Genomic DNA, 15,111 nt, shown 5'->3' with positions numbered 1-15,111 from the left:
GGGGCCCCTGCAATTTCCTTGTAATGGTTTTAGGTGTTAATTAATTGTTTTCAGCTTGGGATTCATTGAGCTTCCTGAATTTAAATACCGATGTCCCTTAACAGTTCTGGAAAAGCTTTAGCCACCATCTCTTCCAATGTCTCTGCTATTCTTTCTGGAACTTTGAATAGCTGCATATTTCTTTTACTCCGTCATTTACTTTTCCTACTTGTGCTTTCACATTCTGGATAATTTTTTTACCTGCAGATTCAATCATTCTCTTTTCAGCTATACAAATCTACTGTATAATCCTTTCTCTGGGTTTCTTCATTTTAAGGTTTATCTTTTCAATATCTTGAAGTTCTATTTTTAGAAAACTAAAGCCAGGACTAACTTAACTTAAAATTTCCCCTCAAACTTTCTTCAGACAAGAAAAATGGTGAAAATTTGAACTAAAGACTCACGAGAAAGCTTGCTAATGGTTATAAATTCTCTAAGGAGGCACCAAGTTCTGGACAGACATATTTCTTTTTGATCCCTTTCTAAAGGAGAGGATTTACTTCTCATTCACCTTTGCTCCGATGGCTTAGTACTCCGGGGTCCAAGCTGTATTAAGGTTTTAGGCTTTATCTCCTTCCTCCTTCCACCCCAGTCCTGCCATGGGGTTGTCAGAAACCACTGAGAGCAAAGCTAATTTTGTCATTTACTGCCCAGTGTTTCTGCTTTCACTTCAGAGTTTCTGCTTTCACTTCAGAGTTGGGCTCTCTGCTCCTCAATTTTGAGCCAAATCAGCTAGGCATGTAAAAAGATTTTCTGTTGGTAAAGCTGGCACTCTTGTTTCAGTAGGAGGACCATGCTGGGTATCCAACTTGAGAGACGCTGAAGTGAAGCAGGCGGAAATCTGCTTCTGAGAGAGGGCTTCCTGAGAGTGATGGTGAAAGTCACTGGAAGTAATGGGAGCAGAGAGGGTTTGTACCAAGGCTCCTGAAATCATGCAGGATGAAGCAGAAATCTACTCTTTGACAAACATGGAGGTATGATCAGAAACTAAGACAATGGCGATAAAGAGAAGGCTGGCTTGTGTCAAGGAAGCATGATGTGTGTCTCAGAGAAAGAGTACATTGTATAATGGAGAACAAAATGCTTCTCATCAGCAACAAGACTGAGAGCTCTGCTCTAGAATACATATATATATATATATAAAATGCATTTATATGGTTAAAATATCCTTTTATTTAAAGTTAACAAATGCCAATCATACTTACTAGAGCAAATGATAATTTGAATGTTGTTTCTGAATTAAATGTTTTCTATTCCTTGGGAAAGAAAGAGAATTGCCAAAGCAAAACCAAAAACAAACAAAGAAAAGAACAACAGTGGAATATACTTATCATGGGAGGTAAAGTGGAATTACGGGAGTGCTTTATCCTTGGGGGAAAGAGGAGAGGGATAAAGTGGGTGGTTGAAATTATAAAGGAGAGAATGGGGACAATAAGGATAGGAGTATTAAAAGAAAAACTTCAGCCACATTCAATGTAAAGGAGTTTAATTGAGCAATGAACGATTCATGAATCAAGAAGCCCCCAGAATCACTGCAGATTCAGAGAGACTCCAGGGGTCCCTCAAGGCCGGAACAAATTTATAGGCAAAAAAGGTAAAATGAGGTACAGAAATCTAAAGTGAGGTACAGAAACAGCTGGATTGGTTACGGCTTGGCATTTGCCTTATTGAACACAGTTTGAATGCTCGGCAGTGTATAACTGGTTGAAATATGGCTGCTGGGATTGGCCAAGACTCAGTGATTATTACAGGGCATACTCTTAAGTTTTCAATCTTGTCTACCTATTCAGTTAGGTTGCAATTCATCCACAAGGATGCAAATATCAAGTATGGAGTCCTTCTCAGGCCATATTTAGTTTGATTTAATAAGAGATAGAAATGGCAGATAATATAACAGGCAAAAAAGAGAAAGAATGAATGTCAGATTATGTAAAAGGGAAGAGAGACTAACAGAAAAATACACAATAAAGATGCTTGAAAAACTGAGAGATTACCTGAAGAAAAAACTAAATAGACCAAAGAAACATGTGGAGATGAGGAACAGAAAAGAAGAAAATGGGTTCAAAGGAGAGATGAGAAATGGAAATCTTGAGAAAGGGAAGGAAGTGCAATCAACAAATGTGTGTCTGTGACTTTTGGATTAGTTGTGAGGCTGTAGATGTATGTCTCCAAACAACATGATTTCCAGTCTTTGTGGGCATATACTGATTATCCATCCACAGGGAACTTCAGTGTTTCTTTCTTAGTAGTATACAACAAATTGAGTAAGAGAGGAAGAGTGACCTTCCCATAGGCAGTGAAATGAACTTTCATAAATATTTGCTTATAATTTATTAGTTTGTATAGGATTTGACTTCCTCCTTAAAATTATTTAAATGACTTAAAAATGAATCCCTTGAATGGCATGTTATTTGAATAAATACCTAAAAGAAAAAAATATTTTTCTTACATTACCATGGACTCTACAAACTGGTATTGTTTAGATTCCTGTATAGGCAGGCCCTGTGAGATTTTAGTCCAATTTGTGACACATAATTAAGAGAAACATTAAATCCATTTATTTGAAGGAAAATAAAATCCCTCACTTAAAATCTGATTCTTTCATGAATACAAGGCTATGTACTTGAGAGTATTTTGAGATATACTCTAGGTTTGCAAATTTGCAAAAAACAATCACTTAAAGGATTTCCCACATATGTTAGTTTTGAATGATGTTAACTTCATTCAAAATGTGTGATAATGGTTCCCTCAAAACTAACTTAGATTTAAGATGACAGTATTAGCGCATATCTAACTCCCTCTATGCAGATTGCCATTAACATGACAAAGTGGTTATTTAACAAAAATAAAAACAATTTTAAAGGAAAATAAACTCTTTACCAGTGCAGTTAAATATGAAATAGTGACAGTCATTCTCCACAAACATTGGGAGATTTCTACCCCATGTAGAGCAAGTAAAAGAGGAGCGAAAGAAGACCAAACTTAACCTGCCACCTCATAGCAAGTGTATCTGGGAATAAGAGGAGATCTCAATGTAACCCTTGGCGCTCACCATCTGGGAAGATCGGACCTTATCTGGTGCCCAGGACACAATGATCATGGTGCATACTCCTGACTTACTGTTTTCAGGTCACACACACACACACACACACACACACACACACACACCTATCTTAGATAATTTTGGGCTGTCAGTCAAAACAAAGAAAATTGTATCTCCAAACAAAAAGTGTGCACCTCCTAATTTCCTCCAATTTATTGGATCTCTTAGCTGGTCATGATTTATCCCTTTTCCTCTTCCTTTGGACCCAAATGATGCAGAAAGGGATCTATACCAATGCCTGACAGACTCTGTTTCAAGCATAATTCTCCCTTTCTACGATGGTATACACAGAAATGAAAAAGTTCATTTTCAGAATTATAAAAATGCATTCCAATTCACAACAAGAAAAGTATAAATATTTTTGTCTTAAAATGAATGCAACAAACAGGAGGAAACTTTAGAAAATGTTTTTTTCATTTTGTTTAATAAATATGTATCATAACCATAAGTAATATCCAAAATATTTTCAATATAGCAACCAAATGATATCTATTCAAAATCATCTAGGATATCTCTCTATAGTTCCCTCCCTCTTATGCTTAAACCCACAGGGCATCATTGGAATCAAAGGATGTGAGTTCAAGTCTTGGCTCTTCAAATTCTATCAGGTAAGTCTTCTCCAAAATGTTGTTTAGTACTTTCATCTTTAAAAATGAGAAAAAGTATTCTAAGTTATTATATGCTTGGCAGTTAATATGAAAATTACATGCAGTGACATAAAAATGCTAATCCCGTGGAAAATTCTAAATACATTTTACTCTCTTTTTTCTTCTCTTTTCCTTCTTTCCACCTTCACCTTTTTGATTACTATTTTTTTCTTCTCCACCTCACAACTACATTATATACATACATATACATATGTATATATATAGAATTTTCTTACACCCATCCCATTCTCTATACTGAAGCCTTGTCATTTAAGTTAATCTCTGCCCAGATCTGACTAAATTCACTTGTCTTCATTCTACTTATCCTCTTTTGACTCTCTGTTGTCTCTCACATCAAAAGCTAGTATTTCTCCTTTTGGGGCTCTTTTCTTGTTGGCATTTTATATGCTATCCCGGCTCTGTTAACTCTTAACTTCAGTTCCACACAAAATTCATTAACCAGTAGTGTACTCAAGAAATGGCAAAGCGGCCGGGCGCGGTTGCTCACGCCTGTAATCCCAGCACTTTGGGAGGCCGAGATGGGCGGATCACGAGGTCGGGAGATCGAGACCATCCTGGCTAACACGGTGAAACCCCGTCTCTACTAAAAATACAAAAAAAATTATCCGGGCGTAGTGGCGGGCGCCTTTAGTTCCAGCTACTCGGGAGGTTGAGGCAGAAGAATGGCGTGAACCTGGGAGGCGGAGCTTGCAGTGAGCCGAGATCGCGCCACTGCACTCCAGCCTGGGCGACAGAGCGAGACTCCGTCTAAAAAAAGAAAAAGAAAAAGAAATATCAAAGCAGTGTCAGAGAAATCATAGTTATTAATAAATCATTTAGTCTGAAATGTACGGGGTAGCAGTTAATACCATGGGGTCTGGAGCCAGACCTTGGCTGAAAATACAGCTCCACCACTTCCTGGCAGTGTGAGTTTGGTCAAGTTATTTAACTCTTTTGGCCTCAATTTGCTTAAATTTCCTTGAAGTCTTGAAGTTTAAAGGGGATAAGGAATGTAATGCAATCAGCACAGTGCCTAGTAGATAATAGTAGCTAACATTTGTGGAACACTCAATAAATGTTAATTCATATTAATTTGGGGATTTTCCAATTCAGTGTGAGAATTAAATAAAGCACAGGTGAGGGACATTACTGAGAATTGCTTTAATTACTTTTTTGTTTCTGTTTTCATCTCATTCTTTTTCATAACAACTCCTTTCTTTTATTTAAAACCTTGTAAAGTTCCTAATAAATGTGAAAAGAACTTTCATGTTTGAGATTCAGAAACTGTAGTACTTCTTCAAATATTTATAAACAGAGAAAAATAATTCTGTCAGTATGGCCACTTAGATTGTATTAGACTGTTCTCACGCTGCTCTGAAGAAATACCTGAGACTGGGTAATTTATTAGGAAAAGAAATTGACTGACAGTTTTGCATGGCTAGGGAGGCCTCCGGAAACCTACAATCATGGCAGAAGGCATCTCTTCAGAGGGTGGCAGGAGAGAGAATGAGTGCCAGGAGGGGAAATGTCAGAGGCTTATAAAACCATCAGATCTCATGAGAGCTCCCTCATTATCACGAGAACAGCATGGGGGAAACCGCTCCCACGATTCAATTAGCTCCCATGGGTCCCTCCCACAGTACCGAGGGATTATGGGATTACAATTCAAGATGAGATTTCGGTGGGGACACAAAGCCAAACCATATCATAGATATACTCATTTGAATTCTGAAGACATGCCTAAAAACTATATACTAGAATGAGTAATATAACATGTTGCAGATGAAGGTGACAGGAAAGGTTTTGAGTAAAAAAGTGTTTTTTTACTTCTAGCATTTTGAATTTTTCTATTTCATATTTGACCTGTTATCAACAAGTGAAAAGTATTAATCTGGCAAGCATTAATTAAAACTCTTAACTTCAGTATTTCTATAGGTAAGTCAGATCTTTCTGTGGTTTGTGTAATTTTCATTGCGAGGCTAAAGATTTAAATTTGGCATTCATACTTCTGTCAAAATTCATTTTAAGTCATATATAAACATGTCATTTGCATGTTGATTAACTGCCACAATTTCCCCTGTAGCAATCTCACTTTGGAAGTGCATATAAATCACAGCTGAACAGATTTCTATTAGTTCCAAAAGCACATACGAAGTAATTGTTGTTTTTCTGAAGAAAATCTGTAGTCAATGTGCAAATTATACATTTTGTTTATACAAGCAATCTAGAATGGATGTTTTAATTATGCATTTGTTTATATATAAAACTTGGAATTACAAATCAAGGACTATAAATATAGAAAAAAATCTATCCAAACTAAAGTGCAAACTTCACGTGATCAGATTAAACAGTTTGGCTTCTGGAAGCAGTTAGCCTACTCAGGCAATCTGATCCAGTAGCATTACCTTCTGCGAGGCAGGAGAGGGAGCTCTTCCCCACAGTATTCTGGACTAATCTTGCAGAAAAAAATCAGGTGCCAGAAGGCAGCCCAGTCAGAGAAAACACCCTACAAGTTCAAGCAGCATCTTGGCAATGCTATGTTTGGAGACCATGAGAAACATAGTTAGGTCCTTTCTTGAGTTTATGAAGGTTTTCAGAGATTCCAAATAGTTTTGGAGGAAGACTAAAGTTACAGCATCCACTCAGAACTTCAAAAAAAAAAAAAAAAAAAGGAAGGCTTTCCATTTAGTAAGCTCGTCCAAATTCACTCAGCCTACAATCTGAAGTCTGCTTACGGACAAACTACCCTAACCTGGAGAGCGCCTTTTGGACCAGCTTCCTCTGGGCAAGTCATTAAGGCTGCTGAGTTAGGAAAGCCTTTACTCCTGGGTAAGGTTCTAGGAGGTGGAAGATGCCACAGCTGTGAATATGTGGTGGACCTTTACTTTGGATTCTGGATCCCTTCCTGCACATATCTCTCGTGAGTTCTAAAATACAAAAAAAAAAAAAAAAAAGAATGATTTGGGCTATTTATTTCTGGAATTCAACAATTAGAATTATGCGTTTTTTAAATTCAGATTTAATTTGCACTACAATTGTTATGAGCCTCCCTTTTTTACTAAAAGCATTATGGATAGCATGGAAATATTTATTTTAGTAAACAATTATAGTTAGTGAGGTTGCATACTCCTCCGTCTTAAGACTGAGTAACTACGTAGTGACTATATTAATAACAGGTGGGTATATTTTTTTAAAGAACAATTTTCTGAGTTAGTTCTATGTTTACGCACAGAAACTTTGAGGTGCTCATCTATCACAATCACTGTCATTAATGACAAAAGTAGAAGCATTATGCTATTGCTTTCAGAAAGTCAATGGACATTTCTTAGTTTCAGCAATGAGCTAAAAATAAAATCAGGGTTGATATTGAGTTGTGATAAAATGAACAGTTCACATTAATTTTTCTCAGGAATAAATAAAAATATAATCAGTAAACATATGTTATCATGTTGAAATAATAATTTTTTTTATTGTTGTTTGATTTTTTTTTTTGAGATGAAGTCTCGCTCTGTCACCTAGGCTGGAGTGCAGTGGCATGATCTCAGCTCACTGCAGCCTCCACCTCCCTGGTTAAAACGATGCTCGTGCCTCAGCCTCCTGAGCAACTGGGGCTACAGGCACGTGCCACCATGCCCAGCTAATTTTTTATATGTTTAGTAGAGACAGAGTTTTACCGTGTTAGCCAGGATGGTCTCGATCTCCTGACCTCGTGATCTGCCCGCCTCGACCTCCCAAAGTGCTGGGATTACAGGCGGGAGCCATCGCGCCCAGCCAATGATGGTATGTTTTAATAGATTTCTAACATTCACAAAATAATTGAAGAGGGCATGTATGTTTTGAGGGAAAAGTAAGAAAAATGAAAGCATATATTAGATAGATAGATAGATAGAGATACATACACACATGACCAGATAAGGCAGTGTGGTGAAATAGAAAGTAAAGGATAAGAAATGGGGAAGAAAAATAGTTTATGAGTGATAGGCCAGTAAAAATTCTCTTCCATTTTTCTCATGGCAAAGTTCCTTCCTGGTTTCTTGAATTAAAAGGAAGAAAATTGTTATGTGAGAAATATTTCTGTCACATGGAAATACATTTTGTTTTATTTCCATATTGAATGAGGAACATGAATTCCTTCAGTCAGAATGTCAAAGATAATTTTTTCAGAAACTAATATATATATTTTATTAAGCAATTTTTTCCAGAATGTTTTCAAGGTTAGCATGCTGCCATTTTGCCTGGTCTGCTCAGCTCCAGACAACTGGGTGATTTATTTCCTGAGTCCAGGGATGTGTCTTTTGCGGCTTCCTCCTCCTCTATGTTTTTGGCCACTTCTTCCCTCTACCGTCATCTCCATCTCTCCCTAAGTCAACACTCTTCTTCCTTCTTCAATGCCTCTTGATTCACTTACTTCCTCTATCATTGTTCTCCGTGTGTTTCTTGGCTTTTTCTCTCTGCCATTCATATTCTATATTTTTCTCTCTCACTTTCCCTTTTTCCTTTTTTCTTCCTGCATTGCGAGCAATATAAAGTAGACCTATGAGTTTTAAAAGATTTGGTATGTAAATTAATAAAATTTTGTGGTTTTTTTCTAATTTCAAAGTAGGGTGATTTTAATTTAAAAACAACAGTCAAACTGAGGCAGGATAAGTAAGATTAGGGAGCTGTATTAGTTCATTTTCACACAGCTATAAAGAACTACCTGAGACTGGGTAATTGATGAAGAAAAGAGGTTTATTGACTCATAGTTCTGCAGGCTGTCCAGGAAGCCTGGCTGGGAGGCCTCAGGAAACTTACAATCATGGTGGAAGGCAAAGGGGAAGCAAGTAGGTCTTATCATGGAGGAGCAGGAGAGAAAGAGAGAAAGGGGAAGTGCCACACACTTTTAAACAACAGGATCTCATGAGAACTCACTCACTATCATGAGAACAGCAAGGGGGAAATCGGTTCCCATGATTCAATCACCTCCCACCAGGCCCCTCCTCTGATATGTGGGGATTATAATTCAAGATGAGATTTGGTTGGGGCCACAGAGCCAAATCATATCGGGGCCATACTGACTTGTCCCCTTGTGTGAAGCCCCACGGGCCCCTCCACAGACAGCCCTACATCCCTTGCATCCTCATGTGCATCAGCACCTCTTTTGCAAGGTAAGCAGTCCTACAGGGTACCAGCAGACCACCAACCAGATGGTTACAAGTTCCTGACATCCAGTGTGGCCTGGGAAAGAGAACAAGTTTCTTATTCCTGATGGAATTTCCCCATTCTCCAACCAATCAGCACCAAAAGCCCAAGAAGCTATTAGGTACAAATTCCCACCTTGGGGGAAGGGAAGGGGGAGGAGAAAGGAAAGGAGGTGGCCAGGGACTTCTCTGGTGTCCTGCATATGCAGCTAGAATCAAGGTTTAGCTTTTAGTAAATTTTTCCTTATTTTAATAATTAAAAAAAGCACCCCTAGGTGGAGATTTTATATGCTAATGATACACATGATTTGTGTTAGGGCATGATACATGCGGATGTGTGTTACAGCTAAGCGCATGCTCCAGCTGCAGGTCTGCCTTTGCATATTTGACCCTCCCGGGTCGTATTTTATGAAAATGTATGTACAGCTCCCATAAAAGGAATTCCTTTGAGGCACTAGCTGCTGTCTGCCTCTGAGTAGCTTGCTCTGCCTCTCAGAATGCACTTTTGCTTTGCAATAACTAAACTTTGCTTACTCTTACTTTAGGCTCGCTCTCAAGTTCTTTTGTGTGGTGAAGTCAAGAATCTGTACCTGCTCACCAGCAACAAAACCACAGTGAAGTAAGGATAAGTGTGATGTGTGTGTGTGCATGACCACACATGTGTGTGCATGCATGATGTACATGTGTGTTGTTAATGTTGCTTAGAATATTCTCCTCCTTCACCATCTGACAGTCTCTGGTTCCTCTGGTTCATCCTTCAGAGTTTAGTTCAAATTTCCTTGAAAGTCATTTCTGTATGCTCCCCTACTCCCAATTTAAATTATACCTTTCTACTACACTCCCTTAATAATGACCATTTCTCAAGTTTCTGTTATATGCCATAGTTGTGCTTCAGACCTTATAAATATTATCTCATTCTGACAACAACTCTTTAAGTATGTCTCATCACCATTAATTTACAAATGAGGAACCATGGCTCAGAGAGGCCAAGGAATTTGTCTCAAGTACTCTGGGCAAATACTCTCCTGCCTCTAGGCCTTAGTACTTGCTGTTTCCTTTGCCTGAAATGCTCTGACTCCAGATCTTGGCATGGTTGGCTTCTTATTTCTAGTCATCTTTCTACTCAAAAGTCATCTCTTTGGAGAAGCCTTCCTTGATTACCCAATCTAAATAATTCTGTATCATATCTGCCTGTTTTATTTCTTCTTTACCTTCTGAAAGTAACTTGTCTGTTTACTTGTGATGGTTAATATTGAGTATCAACCTGACTGGATTGAAGGATGCAAAGTATTGATCCTGGGTGTGTCTGTGAGTGTGCTGCCAAAGGAGATTAACATTTGAGTTAGTGGACTAGGAGAGGCCGACCCACCCTCAAACTGGAAGGGCACCAGCTAATCAGCTGCCAGCACGGCTAGAATAAAGCAGGCAGAAGTTGAAAGGACTTGACTTGCTGTGTCTTCCAGCCTTCATCTTTCTCCTGTGCTGGATGCTTCCTGCCCTTGAACATTAGACTTCAAGTTCTTTAGCTTTTGGACTCTTGGACTTACACCAGTGGTTTGCCAGGGGCTCTTGGGCCTTTGGCCTCAGACTGAAGGCTGCACTGTCAGCTAGCCTATTTTTGAGGTTTTGGGACTCGGACTGGCGTCCTTGCTCCTCAGCTTGCAGAGGGCCTATTGTGGGACTTTACCTTGTGATTGTGTGAGTAAATATTCCTTAATAAACTCCTCTTCATATATACATATATCCTATTAGTTCTGTCTCTCTAGAGAACTCTGACTAATATAATTGTTGACTTATATATTGCTCATCTATTCCACTAGTTTTAAACAAGCATAAGAGGAAGGAGCTGGTCAACCTCCTTCTCCACTGTACCCTCAGCTCCTGGAACAGTGTCTGGGGTTATCATAGATGCTCAGAAAGTATATAATGAATAAAGAAGTGAATGAATAAATAAATAGAGAAATCTTAGACTTGGCCCTGTGATGTTTCTACTTCATGTTCTTTCCACCTCATCTTAATAGTCTGTATATCATTTAAGATTGTTTACACTGAAATACCCATATCCTTAAAAAGTTATGCTAATACTAATTATATTATGTCAGGGTTCTCCAGAGAAACAGAACCAATAGGCTGTGTATGTGTGTGTGTGTGTGTGTGTGTGTGTGTGCATGTGTGTGTAGAAAGAGAGAGAAATTTACTTTGAAAAATTGGCTCACTAAATTATAGAGGCTGGCAAGTTCAAAACCTGCAGCGGGTGGCCAACAGGCAGGAGGTCTAGAGAAGAGCTGGTATTGCAGTTGAAATCTAAAGGCAGTCTGCTGACAGAATCCTCTCTTGCTTGGGAAGGGCAGTCTTTTGTTCTATTTAGACCTTCAACTGATTGGATGGGGCCCACCCACAGAGGGCAATCTGCTTTGATCAAAGTCCACCAATTTAGATTTCAGTCTCATCCAAAACACCCTCACAGAAACATCACTTATATTCCTCAAATAACTAAACCACATTTTTTTCACCTTAATGAAGTAATGAAATAATTTAAATCAATATGCATTTGAAAATTTAAAAATTTAAGTATTAAGTGGCAATGACACACAGGACTCTGCTAGACGCTGGCCTTAAATAGGTGAATGAAATGGACACATTTCCTGTATTCATAGAGCTTATTTGATGGTAAAATAAACATATTCATATTATCATATGTGATTTTCTTGTGTAACATCAAAAGAAACAATCTAAATTTTCTCCACACAGTGTCAAGATTACACATTTATAGAATTGGTTTTTGTTTCTCTTCACGCTGTAAGTGTGTCTTCAGCCTTCTTACCCTTTCCTAACAGTTTCATATGCAAAGGGCACAGTTGTGTTTATTAGAACCTCAATATTATTGCTGGTTAATTTGGATGAGTGACTGTTACGCTTAGGGCTTCAGTGTCTTTTTTTATAAAATGAGTGTAATACTTTCTATATTGTCACAATGGGATGGGAATGCAGTCAACAGAAAGATATAAGATTTTAATGGCAAATGGTTAGGAAACTTAGAGAGGCAGAAAAAACAGAGAACAGACACGTAAAACAGGAGTTAGCACAGTGAAGTTTCAGAGGCAGTTGTGACTTCTCATATGACCTCAGCATTGCAGTGAAATTACGTAGCTTCAGATGATACTGCCTAAATGGAGTAAGAACACCATCAGGTAGGAGAAGCTTCCTTTGCCTTTCTCTAGTTTTTTTTTTTTCTCATGGTATCAGCTAGGCTGTTCTGGAAATTCTGGCTACATGCCTGCTTCCTCACTAGGTGCAAATAACTACTGCAAAACAAAATTAGCACCTTCTCGAGTGTTTACATAGAGGTGGGATGAAGTGAGGTTCTATTACTCACACTCAGGCTTCAGCAGGTCTGGGCTTCAAGCTCTGTGAGTTCCCTTCCTGCAAACAACTAGCTCACAAAGATAATATGAAATGTTGGGAACACCTAGCACATAACATGCACTCAATCAGTTAAAAACCGGAATGTTATGACATGTATAATTTTGTCCCTAATTCTATAGATATATTACTATATTACCAGATTGACTTGAAATGATAATATTCTATGAGTTGATTTCTTTTTATTACTAAAGTCACTCATAACAGCAAGTTATTGTTATTGTCATTCTATATGTTATTATTCAGTGCGTTATTCAGCATGCTACACCCAGAATATATTCAGAATTTTTATATTTCTAACCTCTTGTGCATTTACTATTCCTAAGTTCCTGGGAATAAAGGGGGGGACTATTCTTCTTTGCATGTAACTAATACTGGCGGGTACAGAATATTTTACTCATTATATTGATCAGGAACAAGAGTGTAATATACATGCTTAAAGGTGATTCAAATATTTAATTGGTTTTAATAGGAAGGCGGTTTTCCTTGATTCTCTTCATGTTAAGAATAGCAAACTATACTATCTCTGAATACAAATTGTACATTTTAAAAAGCCATTCAGTTGTGTTGTGTTACATTAAAAAAATGCAAAACTTGTGAGTGTTTTTTTATGTAGACTTATTTGTACTTTCCACAGTCTAGATGTAAAACCACTTTATATTCAATTCCAGTACTCTTACCATGTGCAGAAACTGTTAACAGGATAGCTGTCTGTTGGTAAAATTAAGAGACGATTTAATAAAGAATAAAAACAAATCTGATCATGTCATGTCTCTCAAACAGCATGACACCCCCACAAGCAGACACACATGCAGAAACATGCCCTTTAAATGCTTCATTGACTTTATTTCTCTCTCAGGGTAGAGACAGACTCTGTATCATGCCTCTGAGGCCCTTTAGGATGCGGATCCCCCATGTCTTCAGCCCCATTCATGCCACAGTGCCTTGGCACTCTCTGTGTTAGCCACAATGGCCTCTTTTCAGCCCCCTCAACTGATCATACCCTTTCCTGCCACCATGCCTTAGGACATGGGTGTTTCCTCTGCTCACAATAACTTTTCCCCTCCCTGCTTAGTTAATATCTAAGGGTCCTTCAGAACTTCTTTATATAAGTTGTTTTCAATTTCTGGTTTAGTTAAAATACTCCAATCATAGATTCTAGGCACCACATATCTCTCCTTCAAATCTGTGCCCACTGCAATTCCTCATGTGCTTATAGGAACTTTTAATTAGTATGCCTGCCTCCCCATCCTCATTAAACTGTGTGGGCTCCGCAGGATAGAGATACAGTCCTTGTTGGTTTCTGCTCATCATTGCATTCCCCAGTGCCTAGCACTGTGCCTTGCAGTAGTAGAGATTGACAAATATTTGTATCAAAAAAATGAAAAATGAGCATGAGCTGTGTGTGAATGAAATCATTGTAATGTTGGCCAAGTTTCCACAATATATATTTGTGCAGTTGAACTATCAGAAGACATAATACATGGTTTAATTTATTTGTTTGAAATATTAAAATCAAAAGATTTTTGTGAATGAAGTGCTAATAGTTTCTGCCCTTGCTTTGAATTCCTTAGGGCAGCTACTAATTTGCTAAATGCATTTTATGAAAATGTTTGCATTTTCTTTTATTTTTATTTGTTTTCTTGTCATCCTTAGGGAGCAGAATGCCTGTCTGACTCACCCTGACAGATCAGCTATGGCAGGTCTGCTGTTGTAGAAAATTCTCCACCCCAGGGGCTTTATCTCTCTTGCAGGGAAGGCTCATGAGCAAATGCTGTCATTAGCAACATGCATTGTTAAAGACATATAGTGAGAAAATATGTCAGGCATTGTTTCAATGTACCAACTTTAGTAGAAAATCATGAAGAATTTTTGAGATATTAACTGTAGATTAAAATAACCTTTAACCTAAATACTGAGAATTTCCCTTAGCATTTTGATTTTCTTTTTGTCTTTCTTGGCCATCTTTTAAAAATTAAATAATTTGCTTTCGTTTTTCTGGGAAAAATGCTTTTATCTGAGGATTTTTCTAAGCTGTACCATTAGAGTTCACTTCCCTTTTTACATAGCCTATTTCATACATATTGGTTTAAAATCATCAAAAGAGCCGGGCGTGGTGGCTCACGCCTGTAATCCCAGCACTTTGGGAGGCTGAGGCAGGTGGATTGCCTGAGCTCAAAAGTTCGAAACCAATGTGAGCAACATGGTGAGACCCTGTCTCTATTAAAATACAAAAAATTAGCCGGGCGTGGCAGCATGTACCTGTAATCCCAGCTACTTGGGAGGCTGAGGCAGGAGAATCGCTTGAACCTGGGAGGCAGAGGTTGCAGTGAGCCAAGATTGTGCCACTGCACTCCAGCCTAGGTAACAGAGAGAGACTCCGTCTCAAAAAAAAAAAATAATAATAAAAATAAAAATAAAATCATCAAAAGAAATCTTTCCTAGAGCTAGGACAATAGACATATCAAGCTTCCTTATAGAATAGCTCTATTTTTGTAAATATGCAAGTACACCTCACTGTTTTTTGCATAACAGATAGCAGGTAAATATTTGCTAAATTAGTAAGTGCTAAAATAGTTATATGTATGTATACTTTTTTCCCCACAAACCGTTATGGGAAATAGTAACACTTTACATAATTTGGTGAAGACGTTGTGTTGTTGTTGTTTTATAAAATTTTCTAAAGCTATAAACCAGAGTAATAATCCTAGACTCTGCA

General features: G+C 38.0%; 1 long non-coding RNA gene across 1 annotated transcript; it reads left to right on the top strand.

The window, feature by feature from the left end:
- The first annotated feature begins 746 nt into the window (after positions 1-746).
- On the top strand, positions 747-14,318 carry LINC03043 (long intergenic non-protein coding RNA 3043). Its single transcript, XR_008527222.1, has 4 exons — positions 747-1,013; positions 3,694-3,750; positions 9,515-9,588; positions 14,049-14,318. It is a non-coding gene; the product is annotated as a long intergenic non-protein coding RNA 3043 (long non-coding RNA).
- Positions 14,319-15,111: the final 793 nt, after the last annotated feature.

The sequence above is a fragment of the Pongo abelii genome, chromosome 6 (genome assembly GCF_028885655.2).
Source record: "Pongo abelii isolate AG06213 chromosome 6, NHGRI_mPonAbe1-v2.0_pri, whole genome shotgun sequence".
In the NCBI taxonomy this organism is placed as follows: domain Eukaryota; kingdom Metazoa; phylum Chordata; class Mammalia; order Primates; family Hominidae; genus Pongo; species Pongo abelii.
This window is presented reverse-complemented; position numbering and strand designations above follow the sequence as displayed.